The sequence below is a fragment of the Pristis pectinata genome, chromosome 2 (assembly GCF_009764475.1).
Source record: "Pristis pectinata isolate sPriPec2 chromosome 2, sPriPec2.1.pri, whole genome shotgun sequence".
Taxonomy (NCBI): domain Eukaryota; kingdom Metazoa; phylum Chordata; class Chondrichthyes; order Rhinopristiformes; family Pristidae; genus Pristis; species Pristis pectinata.
This window is the reverse complement of record NC_067406.1, coordinates 139,603,333-139,628,364: the sequence shown is the minus strand read 5'-3', so window position 1 is coordinate 139,628,364 and position 25,032 is coordinate 139,603,333. Positions and strand designations below refer to the sequence as shown.

The following is a 25,032-nucleotide window of genomic DNA, read 5'->3' as shown; positions in this document are numbered from 1 at the left end:
GAAACTGTTCCTGAATTGTTGAGTGTGGGTCTTCAGGCTCCTGTACCTCCTCCCCAACAGTAGTAATGAGAAGAGGGCATGTCCCGGATTAACAAAAGGGCAAATGTTACATCAAAAGAGCCGAGTCGGAGGCAAAATTCCAAACATCAACTCCCAACCGTGAGTGGAGTTCTGAGTGAGTCGAATGTTGAAACTGGCCATAAAGGATGGATCCTGACTAGAGTCAGAGTTACACAGCCCAGTATCAGGCCCTTCAGCCCAACCTGCCCATGCCCACTATGCTGCCTCCCGGAGCTAGCCTCGTTTGCTTGCGTTTGGCCCACATCCCTCTAAACCTTTCCTACTTGTGTACCTGTCCAAATGTCTTTTAAACATTGTGACTGTACCTCGACCACTTCTTCTGACAGCTCGATCCTTATACCCACCATTCTCCGTGTGAAAAAGTTGCCCCTCAGGTCCCCTTTAAATCTTTCCCCTCTCACCTTAAAACTATGCCCTCTAGTTTTAGATCCCCCTAGCCTGGGAAAAAGAGTATGACCATCCACTTTATCTATACCCCTCATGATTTTATAAACCTCTATAAGGTCACTCCTCAGCCTCTGACGGTCCAGGGAAAAAAACCCCAGCCTACCCAGTCTCTCCTCAAGCCTTCCAGTCCTGGTAACATCCTCGTGAATCTTTTCTGCACCCTTTCCAGCTTAATGACATCGTTCCTATAGCTAGGTGTTGTAACATGATGTCCCAACTCTTGTAAGCAATTAACATGACATCCTAACTTTTGTACTTGATCAGTTGGGGATTTGACCTGACTGCCTGCAAGGAACCAGCTCTTCCAGCAGACCTGTGATACCATGACACCACTGCAATGGCTGTGAAAATAACCAGGCGTCCAAGAGGACATTGTGCTGGTGATTGAGTCCTAACAAGACGCACATTCACCTTTATTTTTCCATTGCTTGGTCACTTTGAACAGTAGGTTTAGTGCAGTCCTTGACAGCCAGTTTTTGGCTAAGTTTGGAAGGAAACAAAATGTTCCAGTGTTGCATGGCTCAGTGGATACCCATGGGAATGATAATTCTTCTGTTGTTTCAGCAAACGCAGATCATTTGTGTGCAGAGAAAGATAATGTGGGGGAATGCACATGATATGAATCGCTAACCAGAGGAACGGACTAAGAATCGAGCAGGCAAAACCCAGGAAACTCTTCAAACCCAGCTCTGAACATAAGCATTCTGACTCCACAAGAGCTCGCCTGCATGCACTTAACATGAATTTTGTGGAGGTACACTCTAGAACCACAGGGACAATCACTGTATGTCTGCACTTCAGAACATAGAACACTACAGCACAGTACAGGCCCTTCAGCCCACAATGTTGTGCCGACACCTGGTCCCTCTCTCCCTCTTCCTCCTCCTGTAAAATATATGCAAGAGCATTGGACCAAGTTTGATAGGCTCCAATGAGCTATCAGATTTCTGAATGGTCCATGAACCCATGAACACTACCTCGTTATTTCTCCTTCGTACTATTTATTTATTTTTGTAACTTATGGTAATTTTTATGTCTTGCACTGTACTGCTGTTGCAAAACAACAAATTTCATGACATATGTCAGTGATAATAAACCTGATACTGATGTGCAAGACGGCTGCTGCTCCTCTGCTGTCCAAAAGCCCAGAGGTCGTCCTGGAGGTCATAGGAAGCAAACCAGAGAAGGTTTACTGGACGAATAACAGGAATGGGCAGGTTGCCTTCTGAGGAAAGGTTGGTCAAGGTGGGCTTGTGACTGCTGGAGTTTAAAAGAGCGAGAGAGGACCTGACTGAAAAATGTAAGATGCTGAGAATTCTCTGCATGGTGGATGGGGAGAGGATCTTTCCTCCTGAGGGAGAATCTAGAAAGAGGGGTCTATTTAAGGCAGGGAAATTCTCTCTCTCACAGGGTGGTGAGTCCAGAACCCTCCTTCTCAAAGAAGTAGATTCATAGAATATAGAACAGTACAACACAGGAGCAGTCCCTTCAGCCCACGATGTTGTGCCAAACTAATTAAACTAATCCCTTCCGCCTGCATAATGTCTATATCCCTCCATTCTCTGCGTATGTGCCTATCTAAGGGCCTCTTAAATGCATCTATCGTATCGTAGAGAGTGGTTGGGGCATGGAATGCACTGCCTGGGGTGGTGGTGGAGGCAGGTACATTGGTCAAATTCAAGAGATTGCTAGATAAGCATATGGAGGAATTTAAAATAGAGGGATATGTGGGAGGAAGGGATTAGATAGTCTTAGGCGAGGTTTAAAGGTCGGCACAACACTGTGGGCCGAAAGGCCTGTATTGTGCTGTACTGTTCTAGGTTCTGTATCTACCACTGGCAATGCATTCCAGGCATCCATCACTCTCTGTGTAAAAATTTTGCCCCACACATCTCCTTTGAACTTCCCCCCTCACCTTAAATGCATGCCCTCCAGCAGAAGACATTTTGTCACTGGAAAAAAGATACTGGCTATCTACTCTATCTATGCCTCTTATAAATCTTATAAATTTCTATCAGGTCTCCCCTCAGCCTCTGCCACTCCAGAAGAAACAATCCAAGTTTGTCCAACCTCTCCTTATAGCACCTGCCCTCTAATCCAGGCAGCATCCTGGTGAACCTCCTCTGCACCCTCTCCATAGCCTCCATGTTCTTCCTATAATGGGGCAACCAGAATTGAATGCAATACTCCAGATACGATGTTGCCCCCGGCTGGAGTTTCTACAAACAAGGGCCACTGTCATGAAATTAGGGGTTCGACATTCAGGACAGAGGTGATAAGAAACCTCACCACCCAGAGAGTGGCAAATCTTTGGAATTCTCCACCAGAGAGGGCTGTGGAGGCTTGGTTGCTGAGTATATTCAATAGGTTTGTAGATATTCAGGGAATCAAGAGACATGCAGTTAGTATAGGGAAGTGGCACTGAGGTGAACGATCAGTCATGACCTGTTTGAATGACAGAGCAGGCACAAGGCTTACTCCTGCCTCTATTTCCGATGTTCTTTCATTGACACGCAGCGTAACTGGCCCACAAATGTGCCATGGACATCACTTCGTAGCTCCACGGGCACGTGTACATTCCAAGCAACAAGTTTAAGCTTCGTTTAGTGCCCTAACTCTTTGACAAGCTTTTGGGATCCTGTCCTAATAAATGGCTCAGTCTCAAAGCTTGTTTGATAATTGCTCCTGTGACACATCTTGGAATATTTTACAACAGTAAAGCTATTCAATAAATGGAAGATGCTATTTAGTTCTGATCACCATTATACAAATAACATGCTCAGGTACAGCAACGCGGTTATCGCACCCCATGCCTCAAGGCAAGAATGCAAGGATTTATCATCTTGCTCTGCCAAAATATAATACTTTTGATAGTTTCAGAGCTTCAGACTGGGGTTCTTACCTGCTAGTTCTTTCCCCCTCTAGACTGGCGAAGTTGAGATCAGTTTAGACACCGGGGTTGGATCTGTCCATTCACTGTGAGTTCTGCTCAAAAGAATAAATACATGTGAGCAAAAGTCAAATGTAAAAGCATCACATTACATTCCTGAATACAACTAATTGTCTTCAGTTGTAACCCAGCATTTTGTTTACAATCTGGTCACCTTGCCTGGGAGCTGTGCCAGCAGAAAATTTACCCCCAGGCATTGCAAAGACCAGTGTGAGCAAACAACCATTGTTTAGCAGTTGTGAAAGGTCAAGCTATAAACATCATTTGCTCCGTACTCAGGCTAAACCTCAAATATTTGTAGCATTGTTCCATGACAACAGGATCACAGTCAACTTGCAATGTAAAAAGATTCATGAAGCATAGCAGGCCTTAATAAACTAGCTGGCTACAAACTGCTAACTAGCCTTTATGTTGGAACTTGAGACAAACCACAATTAAAATTATACCATCCTGCTCAACTGAGAATGGTTTCTGCTAAGATATTAATTCATGGGATATAGGTGTGACTGACAAGGCCAGCATGTATTGCCTATCCCTTATTGACCTCCAAACCGCTTTTGTGCGAACTGTTCATCTTTGCAGACTGAATGGAGGTGTTTTGAGAAGTGGTGACCCCATCTGCATTTAGTTTCTCCAACGTAAAGGAAGCTACATTGTGAGCATTGATTGCACTAAATTCAAAGTATAAGTGGATCTCTACTTTACCTAGAAGTAGATGGTGAACAAGGAACAGGTAAAAGGACAAGCTCTGTATTGTTGTGGACCTTGCACCTTATTGTCTACCTGCACAATGAATGCTCAATACAAGAGGACATGGCTTTAAGGTAATGGGTGGGAAGTTCAAGGGAGATATCAGAGGAAGGTTTTTTACCCAGAGAGTGGTTGGGGCATGGAATGCACTGCCTGGGGCGGTGGTGGAGGCTGATACGTTGGTCAAGTTCAAGAGATTGTTAGATAAGCATATGGAGGAATTTAAAATAGAGGGATATGTGGGAGGAAGCGGTTAGGTAGTCTTAGGCGTGGTTTAAAGTTCGGCACAACATGCTGGGCCGAAGGGCCTGTTTTGTGCTGTATTGTTCTATGGTTAGTCTGGACTGGCTAAGCAAAGCAGTTTTCCTTCCCTGAAGAATCTCAGTAGACCAGATGGGTGTTTATGACAATCAGGTGGATTCAGAGTCAGCTTAACTGATGCATGTTTTTATAGATTTATTTAATTCACAGAATATAAATTCTCCAAGCTGCAATAGCAGAATTTGAACTCACATCTCCAGATCTCTACATGCTACCCCAGGCCTTTATGTACTGCCCCAGTAACTAAACCACTGCACCTCAAAGCACTTTACGGCACATTTAAGTAACTTTGAAGTGGAGTCACTGTTGTAACATGGGAAAGACTGCAAACAATTTTTAGTCATAGAGTAATTCAGCATGGAAACAGGCCCTTTGGCCCAACTCATCCATGCTGACCAAGATGCTCACCTAAGCGAGTCCCGTTTGCCCACGTTTGACCCATATCATGTGACACTTTATTCTGTACTGTTATTATTCTTACCTGTACTACATCAATGCACTTTGTACTAACTCAATGTAACTGCACTGTGTAATGAATTGACCTGTACAATTGGTTTGCAAGACAAGTTTTTCACTGTACCCCGGTACAAGTGACAATAATAAACCAATACCAATATCTTTCCTATCCATATACTTATCCAAATGTCTCTTAAATGTTGTTTTTGTACCCGCCTCACTTCCTCTGGAAGCTCTTTCCATATCGCCACCACCCTCTGCATGAAGAAGTTGCCTCTTAGGTCACTTTTAAATCTTTCCCAATCTCACCTTGAACCTGTGCCCTCTAGTTTTTGGTTCCCTTTCCCTGAGCAAAAGACTGTGCTCATTCACCCTACCCATGCCCCTCATGATGTTATACACCTCCATACGGTCACCCCGCTTCTACACTCCAAGGAACAAAGTCCTGGCCTGCCCAACCTCTCCCTGCAATTCAGTCCCGGCAACATTCACGCCAATCTAAATTTTGCAAAGCAAGATCCCACAACAACGAGATAATGGCCAGATAATCAGTTTCACTAATTTTTACACAGAGAAATTATGCAGTATCTAAAAAAAGAAGCTTTATAAACAGTTTATTTGGGGTTGCACAAAGCACCTTATTGTCTACCTGCACTGACTTCCTCTGTAGCTGTGACACTTTACTCTGTACTCTGTTACTGTTTTTACCTGTACTACCTCGATGCACTCTGTACTAACTCAATGTAGCTGCATTGTGTAATGAATTGATCTGTATGAACGGTATGCAAGACAAGTTTTTCACTGTACCTCTGTACAAGTGACAATAATAAACCAATTCCAATACCACACCTTCAGGCACCAATACCCTGTCATACACAAGTCCCCAGCCTCATGAGCAATAGACTTCTGAACACGACTTCTGAACACATGCTTCATCACTGCTGGTGGAGCGAGCCAACTGGGCTCTGGATCACACTTGGGGATGGGGGAAGAGGAGAATATCTGGGAGATAAAGGGAGATCCCTCTGATAATCAGCATAGTTGCACATCATACTTACCTCCATACAACTTTAACCACTAAATTGCACAATGAAGTCAGTTAGCTCGTGCTTGACCTAGACCACACCACACACCCTGAGTCCACCCCTGCCTTGAACTTCTGTTACAGTGGGCAGAACAGAAGGCAAGAACATGCTGACTTGCCCACTGCAGATAGATAACAGCTCTCTATGGAAACACCTGCTGGCAATCAACACAATCCAGTCTATTGGCAACTCAGTTACGGTAGCCCCATTATAGATGTGGAGGCTTTGGAAAGAGTTCAGAATATGTTCACCAGGATGCTGCCTGGATTAGAGAGCATGAGCTATAAGGAGAGGTTGGACAAAGTTGGGTTGTTATCTCTGGAGATTCAGAGGCTGACAGGAGACCTGATAGAAGTTTATAAGGTTATGAAAGGCATAAATAGAGTAGACAGCTGGTATCTTTTTCCCAGGGTTGAAATATCTAATACTAGAAGCCATGCATTTAAGATGAGAGGGGAAAGTTGAAAGGAGATGTGTGGGGCAAGTTGTTTACACAGAGAGTGGTGGGTGCCTGGAATGTGCTGCTGGAGGTGGTGGAGGCAAATACAATAGAGGTGTTTAACAGACTCTTAGACAGGCACATGAATGTGCAGAAAATGGAGGGATATGGACATCGTGTAGGCAGAAGGGATTAGTTTAGTTAGGCATTTAATTACTAGTTTAATTATTTTGGCACAATGTGGGCTGAGGGTCTGTTCCTGGACCATACTCTTGTATGTTCTTTTTAACTCCTGACGAAGATATTTTCACTGAGATTTAGTATGTAACTTCCACACTCCTCGACATAACACTGTGCTTACTGTTCAGCTCTCTCGTTGCAACACCGGGTAAAATGATCTCTTTGTAACACAACACTTTATAAACCAAGTCAACAATGCAGGAAGCTTGTTCTGCTGCTGTTCATTAAGGTGCTTTGTTGAACAGACAACTTTCTCTTTTTACTTGACTGCTAGTTCATCTAACAAAAAGACTCTGATGGTTGCGACTGGGAAGAGAAAACAGATTTCACTCTGGGAGCAAGGTGACAAAATTCAACAGCACCTTAATAAAATTAACAGTTGTTTCATTTCTCACAGAGACATTGTAAACGCAACCAAAAAGACTTGTATTTGTATACACAAGAGAGACTGCAATCTGGAGCAAAAAAAAATCGCTGGAGGAACTCAGTGGGTCGAGCACGATCTGTGGACGCAAAGCGATGGTCGAGATCTTGTACCTGATGCAGGGTCTTGACCCAACATGTTGACTATCCCTCTTCCTTCACAGATGCTGTTTGACCCACTGAGTTCTTCCAACAGTTTATTTTGTATTTATGCATCTGTATGGCACCATTCCTATTCCTTTTAAGACATTTGGTTCTTGAACCAACCTGCACAACCCTAATCACTACCTCAGCATAGCAACACTATGACCACTTTGCACTACAATGGACTTTGTTCTAGTTATGTTCTTTCTTGTAAAAATTGTATATAATTTATGTTTAATGTACGTTTTTCTTGTGAATGCTGCTTTGTGATGCTATGTGCCTGTGATGCTGCTGCAAGTAAGTTTTTCATTGCACCTGTGCACACATGCACATGTGCATCTGACAATAAACTCGACATAGACTTTGACTTAGACTTACAGCTGAATACTTCTGGAGGAACTGTTGTCGTGCAGTATCGGAAGCCAATTTGCACACAGCATGATCCCACAAACAGCAACATGATAATGGCCAGATAATCTATTACATCAATGTTGGCGAAGTGTTAAATATTGGCCAGGATACCAAGCCACATCATAGCATCTTTTATGTTCACCCAAGAGAGCAGAAGGAGCCTTGCTTTTGCGCTACATCCCGTAAAGAGCAACTCTGGTAAAGCAGCACTCCCTCTGTACTGCACTGGAGTTCAAACCTAGATTTCTGAGCTTAATCTTCTGCCTCAGAGGCAAGGACACTATTCACTGAGCCACAGTACAGAAATATTCTGTATTTATTGACCTGTAAGGGTGACTCAAAAAGTGAAACGTGCCTAAGTGCATGAGACTGTCCTGTACTAAGGAAACAGTGGCTGCAGTTTCAGGCAAACTTAATAAAGACACTTTCATTCTAATAAACATTCTAACTATTGGGTAACCCACTCCCTCAAATCTCCCAGGACCATAAGACAAAGGAGCAGGTCGGCCATTCGGCCCATCGAGTCTGCTCCAACATTCTGTCATGAGCTGATCCATTCTCCCATTTAGCCCCACTCCCTCACCTTCTCACCATAATCTTGGATGCCCTGGCTACCCAGATACCTATCAATCTCTGCCTTAAATACACCCAATGACTTTGCTTCCACAGCCGCTCATGGCAACAAATCCCACAGATTCACCACCCTCTGGCTAAAGAAATTTCTCCGCATCTCTGCTCTGAATGGGCGCCCTTCAATCCTGAAGTCGTGCCCTCTTGTACTAGACTCCCCTACCATGGGAAACAACTTTGCCACATCTACTCTGTCCAGGCCTTTTAACATTCGGAATGTTTCTATGAGGTCCCCCCTCATTCTTCTGAACTCCAAGGAGTACAGCCCAAGAGCCGTCAAACGTTCCTCATATGTTAACCCTCTCATTCCTGGAATCATTCTAGTGAACCTTCTCTGAACCGTCTCCAACGTCAGCACATCCTTTCTTCAATAAGGACCCCAAAACTGCACACAGGACACTGATAAAGCACACAGTATAGGTGCTCTGGTTTCTTTCCACATCCTAAGAGCATGCTCGTTGGTTGGTTAATTGGCTAGTGTGAGTTACCCCTGGTGCAGCAGGGCAACAGGAGAATCAGGGGGCAGTTGACGAGAGAGAATCAGTTACAGCGAACTGTCGGATGCTGGAACCAAGGGCATTGTTCTGAGAGCAGCAATGACTCAGCTGGTGGAATTACCCTTCTACATTGCAAGGAAATATAAAATACAAAAGTATGAAAGACTTTATTCCTTGGAACATAGGAGATTGAGGAGTGACCTGATAGATATATAAGATCATGAGGGGCATAGACAGGGTGAAAGCTCCCCCAGGGAGGGGGTGCTAAAAACAAGAGGGCCTAGGTTTAAGATCAGAGGTGAGAGATTTAAAAGGGACATCAGGGGCAGCTTCTTCACACAAAGGGTGGTGCGTATTTGGAATGAGCTGGCAGAAATAGTGGTTGAGGCGGGTACATCAGCAACGTTTAAAAGCCATCTAGATAAGTACATGGATAGGAGAGGTTTAGAGGGCTCTGGGCCAAACACGGGCAGATGGGACTAGCTCACTGGGCAACACAGTCGGCATGGATGAGTTGGGCCAAAGGACTTGCTTCCGTGCTGTATGACTCTATGACTTTACATAACATAAAAACTTCACAGTCCTTTCCCCCCACAGAATCTGCTCGATTCACCGAGTTCCTCCAGCAATTAGTTTTTTTGCTCCAGATTGCAGCACCTGCAGTCTCTTGTGTCTCTAGCTTCATGGTCACCATCGTTAACACAAGCTTGATATTTCTGGTTTATTTAATGAACAGAATTCAACCACCCAGGTGCCTTTGGTGGGATTGAACTCCCATTACTGCATTGCTTCCATCAGGATTTTGGACAACTGGTCCAGTTACATGGCTATATGCTGTAATGACTATACGTCCAGATGTCATCCCTTGGTAGTGAGGAAAAAAAACATTTATAACTGCTCTTCCAACCAGTGCCAGATCAATTACCAGCTAGCATCCGAAAAGAATGCCTTGTGAAGTCATTGTCTGGAGTCATAATGCCCAACTCGTCCATGCCGATCAAGGTGTCTATCTGAGCTAGTCCTATTTGCCTGTGTTTGGCCCATACCCTTCTAAACCTGTTGGCATTGGTATTGGTTTATTATTGTCACTTGTACCAAGGTACAGTGAAAATCTTGTCTTACAAACCGATGGTACAGGTCAATTCATTACACAGTGCAGTTACACTTAGTACAAAGTGCATTGACGTAGTACAGGTAAAAAGAGTAACAGTACAGAGTAAAGTGTCACAGCTACAGAGAAAGTGCAGTGCAATAAGGTGCAAGGTCACAACAAGGGAGATCGTGAGGTCATAGTCCATCTCATTGCATAAGGGAACCATTCAATAGTCTTATCACAGTGGGGTAGGAGCTGTCCTTAAGTCTGGTGGTATCTTCTACCCGATGGAAGAGGAGAGAAGAGAGAATGTCCTGGGTGGGTGGGGTCTTTGATTATGCTGGCTGCTTCACCAAGACAACGAGAGGTACAGACCAAGGAGGGGAGGCTGGTGTCTGTCATGCGCTGGGCTGTGTCCACAACTCTCTGCAGTTTCTTGCGGTCCTGGACAGAGCAGTTGCCGTACCAAGCCGTGATACATCCAGATAGGATGCTTTCTATGGTGCATTGATAAAAGTTGGTGAGAGTCAAAGGGGACAAACCAAATTGCTTTAGCCTCTGGAGGAAGTAGAGATGCTAGTGAGCTTTCTTGGCCGTAGCATCTACGTGATTTGACCAGGACAGGCTGTTGGTGATGTTCACTCCCAGGAACTGGAAGCTCTCAACCCTCTCGACCTCAGCACCATTGATGTAGACAGGTGCATGTAAACTGCCCCCTTTCCTGAAGTCAACGACCAGCTCTTTTGTTTTGCTGACATTGAGGGAAAGGTTGTTGTCATGACACCATTCCACTAAGCTCTCTATCTCCTTCCTGTATTCCGACTCATCGCTGTTTGAGATACGGCCTACAACGGTGGTATCATCTGCAAACTTGTAGATGGAGTTAGAGCAGAATCTGGCCACACAGTCATGAGTGTATAGGGAGTAGAGTAGAGAGCTGAGGATGCAGCCTTGTGGGGAACCAGTGTTGAGAATATTCATGCCGGAGGTATAGCTGCCTATCCTTACTGATTGCAGTCTGTTTGTTCGAAAGTCAAGGATCCAGTTACAGAGGGAGGTGTTGTGTCCTAGGTCTCGGAGTTTGGTGACAAGCTTGCTTGGAATTATAGTATTGAAGGCAGAGCTGTAGTAAATAAACAATAGTCTAACGTATGTGTCTTTACTGTCCAGATGCTCCAGAGCTGAGTTTAGGGCCAGAGAGATGGCATCTGCTGTAGACCTGTTTCGCCGATAGGCGAATTGCAGTGGGTCCAGGTTGTCTGGTAGGCTGGAGTTGATGCGAGCCATGACCATCCTCTCAAAGCACTTCATGATGGTGGATGTCAGAGCCACTGGTCGGTAGTCATTGAGGCATGTTACCTTGCTTTTCTTCGGTACCAGGATGATAGTGGTCTTCTTAAAACAGGTGGGAACCTGAGATTGAAGCAGGGAGAGGTTGAATATGTCCGCAAATACTTCTGTCAGCTGATCAGCACAAGATCTGAGCACCCGGCCTGGACACCATCTGGACCAGGTGCTTTCCTCGTGTTCAGTCTCCAGAAGACTGATCTTACGTCCTCCACTGTGATCACAGGTTCAGCTGCATTGGTGGCTGTCAGGGTGGATGGTGACAATCCACTTCCCTTTTGTTCAAAACGCGCATAGAATGTGTTAAGTTCATCCGGAAGGGATGCGCTGTTGTTAGCTATGCAGCCCAACTTCATCTTGTAGCCTGTTATGGCATGTAAGCCCTGCCATAACTGGCAGCTGGTCAGGGACTCTATTTTGAGTCGGTATTGCCTCTTGGCATCCCTGATAGCTTTTCGAAGGTCATACCTCGATTTCTTGTACAGGTCAGGATCACCAGATTTGTGTGTAGCAGTCCTCTCCTTCAGTAGGGAGTGGATCTCCTGGTTCATCCATGGTTTCCTGTTTGGGAACACCTGTATCGTCCTCTTTGGTACACAGTCCTCCACACACTTGCTGATAAAGTCTGTGATGGTGGTGGCAAACTCATCAAGACTGGCAGCTGAACAAGGACCAGTCCTATCCCTGCACTTGTCTGAATGTCTTTTAAATGTTGCAATTGTGCAGGAAAATTAAACATGGTGTCAAAAGAAACTGCACATGCTGGAATCTGGAACAAAAAACAGAAGGCTGGAAGAACTCAGCGGATCAAGCAGCAACTGTGAAGGCAAAAGGTGTGGGTCGACATTTCGTGACCAGGCGCTGCTCAGTCCTGGTGCAGGGTCTCGACCTGAATCACTGACTTGCACCATTTGCTTGACCCGCTAAGTTCTTCAAACCTTCTGTGGTGTTTTTGTTCCCATTAAAGACGAAGCTTGATTTTTGGCAATGGATCCTCTACACCATAAGGGTAATTTTGTTTCATGTCATAAAACTCTCGCAATCACCTAAATATGAATGTTAAACAAAGTGAAAGCGCACAGGTTTAGGGTAATACACTTGGATGGATTGAGGACTGGTTAATCAACGTAAAACAGGAGTAGGAAAAGATATAAATCAGTTTCCGGTTGGGAGCCTGGCAGGAACAAAATTCCATTGGGATCAGGCCCCAGCTGTTCACAATCAATGTAAATAGTTCAGATCACCACCCCGGACATTCTCTCTTCTCCCCTCTCCCATCAGGCAGAAGATACAAATGCCTGAAAGCACGTACCACCAGGCTCAAGGACAGCTTCTATCCTGTTGTTTTAAGACTATTGAACAGTTCCCTAGTATGATAAAATGGACTCTTGGCCTCGTTATGACCATGCACCTTATTGTCTGCCTGCACTGCACTTTCTCTGTCACTGTAACACTTTACTCTGCATCCTGCATTGTTTTAGCTTGTATTACTTCAAAGCACTACGTAATGAATTGATCTGTATGAATGGTATGCAAGACAAGTTTTTCACTGCACCTCGGTACAAGTGACGATAATAAACCAATTCCAATTCCATTCCCAAGTTTGTTTATGAAACAAAACAGGGTGGCCATGTGTATTGTGATGTTGCAAAGAGACTTCGGGGCATGGAGAGAGGTAAAGTGAATGGGAAAGGGCATGGGGGAATCGAACGCAGAAAAAGAGGTCAACACACCTTTGGTCGAAAAAATTATTCTTTAAATGGCGAGGGATTGATATGTGTTGGTGTTCACGGGGACCTGGTTAGCCTGGCACACGAATCACTGGAAGTTACTGGGCAGGTACAGCAAGTAATTAGGCAGGCAAACAGTGCTTTGGCCTTAATTACAAGAGGATTGATTGGAAGAACAAATATGCTTTACTGAAAGAGCCTTACAACCTAATGAAAACCTTATCGACCTTAAATGAGTTTTAAAGATTACTTAAGATTGGCCAAGGGCCACAAAAAGCCACATTTTTCTTTCACCTGCCCAAAATGGCATGAAGATTGGTCCTCCATATAATATAAGACCATGGAAACTTATGAAAAGGTAAGAAATGCAGACTGTTCTCACTTATCATTATCTCAGAACAGTTTTCCAGCAGGGATCACAAACAGCTGCCTTGGAAGCTGTGCTGTCCTGTGCCAACTTCCATTGTTAGGATAATGACATCTTTCTGATTCATTATCACCAGCACAATCCCTGGTATCACCCTGGTAACAGACTAGATTAGGCCATAAAATGCTTCATTCCCAGTGAGGGCACCTATCGGGAGCACAGATCAGAGAATTATGACAAGAGGCTCCACTGTGACCATTCACAGTACAGAACATGGAACATAAAACAGTACAGCACAGGAACAGGCCTTTCAGTGCACAATATTGTGCCAAACTAATTGAACTAGTAGTTCAATGCTTAAATAAACTAATCCCTTCTGCCTACACATTGGCCATATCCCTCTATTCTCTGCATATTCATGTGCCAATCTAAGAGCTTCTTAAACCGCTCTACCATATCTCCCTCCACCACCACCCCTGGCAGAACATTCCAGGCACCCACCACTCTCTGTGTAAAAAAACTTGCCCCACACGTCTCCTTTGAACTTCTTCCATTTCACCTTAAATGCATGTCCTCTAGTATTAGACATTTCAACCCTGGGAAAAAGAGACCGGCTGTCTACTCGATCCATGCCTCTCATAATCTTATAAACTTCTATCAGGTCTCCTGTCAGCTTCTGACTCTCCAGGGAAAACAACTCAAGTTTGTCCAATCTCTCTTTACAGCACATGCCTTCTAATCCAGGCAGCATCCTGGTAAACTTCCTCTGCACCCTCCACAAAGCCTCCACATCCTTCCTATAATGAGGCAACCAGGATTGAATACAATACTTCAGATGCAGTGTAACCAGAGTTTTCTAAAGCTCCGACATAACTTTGTGACTCTTGAACTCAATGCTTCGACTAACAAAGGCAAGCATGCCATAGACCTTCTTTACCACCCTATCAACTTGTGCAGCCACTTTCAGGGAGCTATGGACTTGGACCGCAAGATCTCTTGCTTGGGGGATATGCTGGTAATGAAGGAAATTTATAGAAGGTTCACAAGGCTTGGTTGGAGGGGTTGGCTTCTGAGCTTATACTCATCGGGTTTAGGAGAATAAGACCACAATACATAGGAACAGAATTAGGCCATTCTGCCCATAAGTCTACTGTTATTGAGTCAAGGCTGATTTTTTTCAACCCCATTCTCCCACCTTCTCCCCGCAACCCTTATCCCTCTTAACCAATCAAGTACTCAATCTCTTCCTTAAATACGCCTAATGACTTGGCCTCCCCCACCCTCTTGTGGCAATGAATTCCACAGATTCACCACCCTCTGGCTGAAGAAATTCCTCCTCATCGCAGTTCTAAAGGGACATCCCTTTGTTCTGAAGCTGTGCCCTTGAATCTTAGACTCTCCTACTGATGGAAACATCCTCTCCATGTCCACTCTCTCCAATAAAAGGTGATCTTTTTGAAATGTGTAAGATTCTCAGAGGGATTGACAGGGTGAATACTGAGAAGAAGAACTAGGGGGACATAGTTTCAGAATATGGACTCATCTATTTCTGATGGAGATAAAGGAAGAATTTCTTTTCTCCGAGAGCAGTGAATCTGTGGAAGTCTCTGCCCCAACAAGCAGTGGAGTCATTGAACATGTACAAGGTAGAAGTGGGCGAATTTTTCTTCCAGAGTGGAATCAAAATATGTGTGTAATGGGCAGGAAACCATAATGGAGGGAGGATCAGCCATGACCTTATTAAATGGTGAGGTAGGCTTGAAGAACCGAACATCTGCCACTGCTCCTAGTTCTATGTTGATAACTTGCATCATTGCAACTTGAACAGGGAATTGTAAATTATTCTCTCTGTGCCTCATCCGCCTGCTGTGTGGAACCGTAAATAATTTACCCTTTCAGGTATTGCAATAAAGATCTAAATATTCACTGTTCCAGCCCCAAGTCCCTCATAGTGAACCACAATTCCTTCAGACAGACCAACTTCTGTTTACTTCGTCATTAATTAGAACGTAGAAAATAAAATGAAATGGAGATCTGAACTACAAACTGAAATTGCTGGAAAAACTCAGGCAGCTTCTGTGGAAGAGAAATGTCAATGTCTCAGGTCTGGTGAAGGGTTCTAGACCTGAAACATTAACTGTAGTAGGCCATTCAGCCCAACAGATCCATGCCAGCCCACACAGCAATACCCCCACTAATTTTCCCTGTAACCTACTCTCCCCACATTCCCATTAATTCTCCCTAGATTCTACCACTCACCTACATACTTGGGGGAATTTACAGCAGGCAATTAACCTATCATGTCTTTGGGATGTGGAAAAAAGTTGGAGCAACAGGGGGAAACCCACATGAATGTTCAAACTCCACACAGACAGTGCCCGAGGTCAGGATTGAACCCAGGTCCCTGGAGCTGTAAGACAGCTGCTCTACTAGCTGCACCACTCTGCCACCCCAGTGAACGATGATACTGCTGTGTCACTAGAGTTTGCAAAATATGATGTAGGATAAATGGAGAAGACATTAGTTATTCAACGGGTATGTAGCATGCCAGTGTAAAGTGCTGAGACATCATCACTCTGCCAAAGTTGCTTAAGCATCAATTTTATTTAGAAACAGCAGCATATTTTCCATTTTTTTATATAATACACTTTCCATCAAAGCTGAAGAGTTTATTGGAAAGTGGGATCATACAGCAGGGGTAGCAAGGGCAGCAGACTGTATATCTGTCCATGCCATCCAAGATTCCCATCTGAGCTAGTCCCATTTGCCCCACATCCCTCTAAACCTTTCCTATTCATGTACTGCCCAAGTGTCTTTTAAATGTTGTTAATGTACCTGCCTCAACCACTTCCTCTGGCAGCTCATTCCACATACAGACCACTCTCTGGGTGAAAAAGTTGCCCCTCAGGTTCCGATTAAATCTCTCCCCCTCACATTAAACCTATGTCCTCTGGTATTGGTTTATTATTGTCACTTGTACCGAGGTACAGTGAAAAACTTGTCTTGCATACCATTCGTACAGGTCAATTTATTACACAGTGAAGTTACATTGAGTTAGTACAGAGTGCATTGATGTAGTATAGGTAAAAACAATAACAGTACAGAGTAAAGTGTCACAGCTACAGAGAAAGTGCAGTGCAATAAGGTCACAACAAGATCATGAGGTCATAGTCCATCTCACTGTATAAGGGAACCATTCAATGGTCTTATCAAAGTGGGGTAGAAACTGTCCTTAAGTCTGGTGGTACGTGCACTCAGGCTCCTGTATCTTCTCCCAGATGGAAGAGGAGAGAAGAGAGAATGTCCCGGGTGGGTGGGGTCTTTGATTATGCTGGCTGCTTCACCAAGACAATGAGAGGTAAAGCCAGAGTCCGAGGAGGGGAGGTTAGTGTCCATGATGCGCTGGGCTGCGTTCACAACTCCCTGCAGCTTCTTGCGGTCCTGGGCAGAGCAGTTGCTGTACCAAGCCGTGATACATCCAGATAGGATGCTTTCTATGGTGCATCGGTAAAAGTTGGTGAGAGTCAAAGGGGACAAACCAAATTTCTTTAGCCCTCTGAGGAAGTGGAGGCGCTGGTGAGCTTTCTTGGCCATGGCATCTATGTGATTTGACCAGGACAGGCTGTTGGTGATGTTCACTCCCAGGAACTTAAAGCTCTCAACCCTCTCGACCTCAGCACCATTGATGTAGACAGGTGCATGTACACCGCCTCCTTTCCTGAAGTCAGTGACCAGCTCTTTTGTTTCGTTGACATTGAGGGAAAGGTTGTTGTCATGACACCATTCCACTAAGCTCTGATTCCCCAACCCTGGGGAAAAGACTGTGTGCAGTCACCCTCTCTATGCTCCTCATGATTTTATACCCATCCCCATCCAAACTCTGTGCACCTAGCCTCATGATTTAACTCTTTCACCCAATCATGTCAGATGAATCTGCAATGTACTCTTTCAAGGCCAAACTATTCCCTCTGAGGGGTGGTCCTTAAAAATGAACATTGCATTTTAAACAGTGCCTAACCGCAGGTTTTTCCCAGGGCTGGACTTCCAATAATACGGAGCAAATAACAAAATGCTTTAGAAACTCTGTGGGTCAGGCAGCATCTATGGAGGGAAATGGACAGTTGACGTTTCAGGTTGAGACCCTTCGTCTGGACTGAAAGAGCAGAGGGAAGATAGACAGTATAAAGAGGTGAGGGGAAGGGGTGGAGCAAGAGCTGGCAGGTGATGGGTGGATCCAGGTGAGGAGGGGTGGCGGGCAGGTGGAGGAGGGAAGAGTGGAGACAGAGGCTGGGAGGTGATAGGTGGAGGTGACAAAGGGCTGCAGATGATGGAACCTGATAGGAAACAAAGGTGGACCATTGATTCCATCTTCCTCCACAGAAGCTGCCTGACCCACTGAGTTCCTCCAAGCTTCTTTTTTGTTCCAGATTCCAGCATCTGCAGTCTCTTGTGTCTCCGTTTTTCAATTGGATGTCCTGCTATTATAGGCTATTACGTGGACACTCACTGGGATCCATGACTGACACGGAGAACCCTGGCAGTGTGTGTCTAAGAGAATGGAGCACAGGCCCCACAAGCTTCTGTTCCCGGGGAATTCTAAGGAGGCTTCTGAAGGATAACTGATTCACCGATCACCTCTTGGGCTCTGGATTTAGCTCTGCATTACTGGAACTGTTTGTGCATGAATTCTTTGTGCTGCTCATGGAACTGATACCTCTCGTCCAACGGAAGTGAGTGAGCTGGAATGCCGCTCAGCTCTGTGCTTCAAACTCTCATCAGCTTCAGGCTGGAAGTCAAGTAGTCTGTCATCGTTCCATTAAGCATTCCCGAGTGAGGCCGTCTGTTGGTAAGTTGGACTCATCATTGCTCCACCAGCTTCCAACATGCGTCTTTGTGATCTAAAGCATTCCCGTATTATAACGAGGCAATGGCAGAATGAACGTGCCAAATAGCACAGCACAAAATGCCTTCTGACAAGAGCCACAAACTAGATCCAGAGAATCAGCGACAGATGGGCCTCGATAGACTGAAGAGCAATGGGCATTTGAATCTTATTTTGGTGCATATCCTGACTCGTCAATCTTCAAACAGTAATGCTCAGGGCTTCCTCTTCCTGCCGGAACCATAAATAAAACCATCCAACATTTGTGCTGCACACTCAATAGATCAAAATATCCGTGACATTGGTTCTGCCATGGCTCTCTCAACTGTGCTTTGCAATATCATATTACATCACATAGCTCTGCTGCCCTGCCGTTACCAATATACAGAATGCAACCCTGCTATTAGTTTATTCAGCTGTTCAGAAATGAATGTTTGGTATTCGCAGTGACACTGTTCTATGTATTTCTCCAATGCTCACAGTCTTCCCAGCCAGGCTGGGAAGAAGAGAGACCAACTGGGCAATCTACTAGATGAGGCCACTTGTTCTTTTACAGTCAAATTAATTTTACATTGTAAACTGTGCAAACCATATTATGGAGGTGGAAGTCCAGATTATTTGCCCTATCTTTCCACGGCAGTCTCATTAGCTTTTAGACTGGTGTTTCTGTGCCAGAATAGGATAGACTGTGTTTCATCGAATTGTAACACGTGTTGTCTTTGCAGCTGATTCGCACATCTTGGTCATTTTGTCTCTTCCCAATGTCCAGAGACAGCTCGCTGTTTATAATTGTTTGCATCTGGTGTGGACTCTTGAGCTTGGTTTAGAAAGGAAATTTTGCACTATTTGTTTGTATTTGTAACTTGTAGTAATTCTTATGTCTTGCACTGTACTGCTGCCGCAAAACAACAAATTTCACGACGTATGTCAGTGATAATAAACCTGATTCTGATTCTGAATTTGAACGTTCTTGTTGAGCTTCTGAAATGGGCAAGGGTGCACTTTGAGGAGGGGGTAAGGGAGCAGGATTGTTTTGGATGACTTCAAGCGTGTGGCTCAAAGGAACAAAGTCAGGGGCTTCCCATTTGTTCGAAGGGTGATCGTTCGAGACAACTGCATGTCTACAATCCATTCCGTTGTTCCCATTAACCTTCACCGCCTCTGAGATTGCCTGTCTGACAATCACTGTCTTGGTTTCCAATGTTCATTTCCCCCCAATAACCTCTGTCCACCTTGTGTTTGTCACCCTGCTTTATCACCCGATCTGTTGTCATACATTCCAGTATCCCTTGGTGACCCATTCCAGCTCCGTGCCATCCACCTGTCCCCCCCGTTCTTCTCCCCTGCGTCCCACACCTCAAAACAACCCAACAGCACCTCCCAGACACTACGACCTCCAACACCCAGAAGGTCAAGGTCAGCAGACTCACAGGAACACCACCACCTGCAGCTTCCCTTCCAAGTCATACCCCATCGCTGGCCCTTCATCACCACTGGGCCTAAATCCTGGAACTCCATCCCAACTGCACTGCAGGAACACAGTCACCGGAAGGACTGGAATGGCTCATTCAATAAATTAAAGCAATCAAAGGAAAAGAAAGCACTTCTTTAAAAACAACCCAAGGATTTGCATCTTGGGTCAGAGGGAGAAGCAGATCCCAAAGCAAATCCGAGACAGTCAGCAACTCTATTTTTAGCTTCATCCCAGGTTAATTCCCACAAATGTCAGGAGCTGGCTCAGTTCTTCAAGCTGACAGGCTTGAAAATAAAATCACCCAGATTTAGATTGGGTGGAATAAAGAGGACAGACAGAAGGTAAAACAAAAACACTTAAATTGAAGCTTATTTTCAACAGAAGGAAAGGATTAGATTTCTGAAGAAAAATCAAGAAAGAAATAATTCTTTGCAAACCATAAGAAGGAAGAGGTGGCAATGGTCTCCTTACACCAAGCTTAATTTATTCTCCTCTTTACTAAAGAAGGAACAGGGTGAATGTTCTGCGTATGAGATTGCGAAAGGAGCTCAGCTGACAGTGGCATGTTTGAGCAACAGCTTGAGTGATTGGATTAGGCAGATACGCCAATATTAGAGTAAGCTTGGTAATGTCTGAAGTGCATCTGAAGAAGTGCCAAGCAAACAGTTAGATCAACTTTGACAGGAGTGTAACATAACCTGTCATTTTGACTCATTGCTTATTTCTGGGGATCTTGGCCACAGAGAAGTATGCAGAGGTCCTGGATTATGGAAGACCAGACTTGTAGAAATATGACTTTATGCAAATGTTCCCATAAATGTTTAAAGAATTTTGTAAGATAAGGAAGTTATTTACAGATATGCAAGTAGCTTCAGGAGTTATGAAATAGGGGAAGCTGTCAGTTAATTCAAAAGGCAACCAGTCTTCAAAAACAAACTGTTTACATGTAACATCTACGTTAGACTATTGTTTATTGACTACAGCTCCACCTTCAATACTATAATTCCAAGCAAACTCATCACCAAACTCCGAGACCTGGGACTCAACGCCTCCCTCTGTAACTGGATCCTTGACTTTCTGACCAACAGACCACAATCAGTGAGGATAGGCAGCAATACCTCCGGCACGATTATTCTCAACACTGGTGCCCCACAAGGCTGCGTCCTCAGACCTCTACTCTACTCCCTATACACTCATGACTGTGTGGCCAGATTCTGCTCTATCTACAAGTTTGCAGATGATACTACCATAGTGGGCTGTATCTCAAATACTGATGAGTCGGAGTACAGGAAGGAGATAGAGAGCTCAGTGACATGGTGTCATGACAACAATCTTTCCGTCAATGTCAGCAAAACAAAAGAGCTGGTCATTGACTTCAGGGAAAGGGGGCGGTGTACATGCACCTGTCTACATCAATGGTGCTGAGGTCAAGAGGGTTGAGCGCTTCAAGTTCCTGGGAGTGAACATCACCAACAGCCTGTCCTGGTCAAATCACGTAGATGCCATGGCCAAGAAAGCTCACCAGTGCCTCTACTTCCTCAGGAGGCTAAAGAAATTTGGCATGTCCCCTTACTCACCAATCTTTATCAATGCAGCATAGAAAGCATCCTATCTGAATGCATCATGGCTTGGTACGGCAACTGCTCTGTCCAGGACTGCAAGAAACTGCAGAGAGTTGTGGACACAGCCCAGCGCGTCACGGAAACCCTCCATGGACTCTGTCTATACCTCTCGCTGCCTTGGTGAAGCAGCCAGCATAATCAAAGACCCCACCCACCCGGGTCATTCTCTCTTCTCCCTTCTCCCATCAGGCAGAAGATACAGGAGCCTGAGGGCACGTACCACCAGGCTCAAGGACAGCTTCTATCCCACGGTGATAAGACTATTGAACAATTCCCTCATACGATGAGATAGACTCTTGACCTCACAATCTACCTTGTTATGACCTTGCCCCTTATTGTCTACCGGCAATGCACTTCCCTGTAGCTGTGACACTTTACTCTGTATTCTGTTATTGTTTTTACCCTGTACTACCTCAATGCACTGTGTAATGAATAGATCTGTATGAACAGTATGCAAGACAAGTTTTTTACTGTATCCTGGTACAAGTGACAATAATAAACCAATACCAATAACCTTCCCATAGAAACCATAGGAGACACAAAAGACTGCAGATGCTAGAATCTGAAGCATTACACAAAACACAGGAGGAACTCAGCAGGTCAGGCAGCATCTGTGGAGGACGGGTCGAGGTCCTTCATTTGGGCTCAAACGAAAGAACTGAGAAAAAGGAGTGGCTTCCTTGCAAGTGACACGGTGGGAAGAGGTGCAGTCAAGGTAACTGTGGGAGTCAGTGGGTTTGTAGTAGATGTCGGTGGATAATCTGTCTCCTGAGATGGAGACAGAGAGATCAAGGGGAGAGAGGTGTTGGAGACGGACCAAGTGAATTTGAGGGCGGGGTGGAAGTTGATGAAATTGATGAACTCTGCACGGGTGCAGGAAGCAGCACCAATGCAATCATCAATGTAGCAGAGAAAGAGTCGGGGAGTGATTCCCGAGTAGGTTTGGAACATGGCTGGCTCCATGTCGCCATCGAGAAGCTAGGCATAACTGGGGCCCACATGAGTGCCCATGGCTACACTTTTGGTCTGGAGAAAGTGGGAGGAACCAGAAGAGAAGTCGTTGAGGGTGAGCACCAGTTCTGCCAGACGGAGGACGGTGGTGGTGGAGGGAAACTGGTTCAGTCCTTGTTCCAGAAAGAAACGGTGAGCAGTAAGGCCTTCCTGATGGGGAATAGAGGTGTACAGGGGTTGGACATCCACAGTAAAAATAAGGCGATGGGAGCCAGGGAATTGAAAATTGTCGAAGTGGTGGAGAGTATGTGAGGTGTCACGGACGTAGGCGGGAAGGGACTGGATCGGGGGGAACGATGGAGTCAAGATATGAGGAGATGAGTTCCGTGGGACAGGAGCAGACAACTTCCACCCTGCCCTCAAATTCACTTGGTCCATCTCCAACACCTCTCTCCCCTTTCTTGATCTCTTTGTCTCCATCTCAGGAGGCAGATTATACACCAACATCTAATACAAGTAAATACTTTATCAGACAATGCAACATCCACTGATACTTTGCCATTGAAACCTGCCATTGGATGTGGGACATTCTGATTCTGTACCATTGTAACTACACAGGGAAGACAATAAATAAATGTTCATGTTAATCGTCCCTCATTGAGATTGTATGTTGCCGACATATGGATAAATCAGTTTACGGGAAGTTCTCAGGAACAGAGTGCTTGCGTAACCCAGGAACTGCCTGTATATCCTGGAGCCTACATTGCTTACAGCTCACGTCCTCTCACAATCACTCTAAGGCGGTCCCCGATTTTAACTTCTATCAGAATTGACAGCATCTCATTTAGTTTGAAGATATTTGTACACAACAACTGTGTGGGTTTCCTCCGGGAGCTCCGGTTTCCTCCCACATTCCAAAGACGTACGGGTAGGTTAATTTGGATTTAAAAAATGGGTGGCACGGACTTGTTGGGCCGGAATGGCCTGTTACCACGCTGTAAATAAAATTTAAATTTAAAAAAATTTAATTACATTTCTATAGCACCCCTTGTAAAGAGAAATATTCCAGGGTGCCTTGCAAAAACAAAATCTGAGCCTCATTAAATGCTAAGGTGAGAGGGGAAAAGTTTAAACGAGATGTGGAGGGCAGATTTTATTTACACAGAGAGTGGTGGGTGCCTGGAACGGGCTGCCAGGAGTGGTGGTGGATAGTGGTATTTAAGAGGCTGTTGGATAGACACGTGAATATGCAGGGAATGGAGGGAGATGGATCATGTGCAGGCAGAAGAGATTTAGTTAAATTCAGTATCGTGTTCGGCATAGACCTCGTGGGCCGAAGGGCCTGTTCCTGTGCTGTAATGGTCTATGTTCAATAAAAGTAAGGGCTCTGTATGTAAGGTGAATAAGTAATGCTCCAGTAAGTAAGTGTCTGTACGTAAAAGTAAGTAAAACTTAGAGCTCAGAGACTCTGACATTTTTGGATCAATGGAAATGTTTTATGAACTAAGAATAAACAAGGTGAATGGAGATATTCTCAATGTTTTCATAAAATCTATTAACTGGTTACACATGTTGGGTCTTGGACTAGCACACTGCATTCTAGCACTCTATTTTAGTACACTGAATATCTTCACCTACTTAAATGGCACATTTTGTTCAAAACAACTTTTGGAAAGATAAGTTAAATATATTTACAAGGTTACAAGATTACTTTTTTTTAGGAACTTTCACTGTTTTAACGCAATGAAGCTTATAAACATTCAGCTGAACTGCACTTTGTAACTGTATAATGCTGGATTTGAAATATTTCCAAACATATTTTTTAGTTCCTCCCCAGAAGCAATACCTTAAACAGAATGATTAGAGCAAGGCCGCCGGTGAGCTTTTAATCTAACTGAGGTCCTGGCGTTTTATTTGAGATAGTTTTATTAATGTACCAATTTGTTGGACTTCTGAAGAATCTGATACTTGGTGGACTGTTCCCAGCTAAATCAGAAGGTGGATGATGGGGTGAGAAAGGCCTAGACGGTTACCTTGGAGCCTGTCTGCTTCTTAGCAATGCGAAGGCTAAAGGTAGACAGCAGGATAATGAAGAGATTCGCATCCTTTATCTTTGCTGCACTTTACAAAACACTGAGTGGTTGCGGAGAAAGAACGTCTCGAAACAAACTGACCACGTTGACAGAAATGGCAAGGACCCTGGCAACTTCCGGGGAATGCCCTTGTACTTACATCAGCTCCACGCTTCCCCTTGGCCTTTGAAGCAAACTAGACTGACGTCGCCTCATTTATACAACTGCGAATGTTCCAACATCCTCAGGAAAATAAAATTGTGTTGATTATGACACTGAGTGCAATTCTGATCAAATTAGAATGACAGAAAATAAAATCTATATTAATGGTCAAGAACACACTCACGCACAATCACACGTGCGCACAAACACACACAAGTGCGCACACACATGCACAATCACAAGTGCACACACACAGACACACACAAGCATGTACACAGGCAGATTCCCCCAAACATACACACAATGCACACACATGCACATATCTCCCCCAAACACATACAGACCTTGTAATACATGCAAGACAAACATACACACACATACATGCACATATCTCCCCCAAACATTTACAGACCCTGTAACACACACAAAACAAACACACACACACACACACACACACA

The 25,032-nt window shown here is 44.6% G+C and overlaps 1 protein-coding gene across 1 annotated transcript in view; it reads right to left on the bottom strand.

Moving 5' to 3' along the window:
• The window catches only part of bmpr1ba (bone morphogenetic protein receptor, type IBa), a 506,418-nt gene that overhangs the window by 359,382 nt on the left and 122,004 nt on the right, over positions 1–25,032 (bottom strand). The window contains exon 2 of the mRNA XM_052035149.1: positions 3,431–3,513. The gene's annotated coding sequence lies outside the window, so the exon portion shown is untranslated. The remainder of the gene's footprint in view (positions 1–3,430; positions 3,514–25,032) is intronic.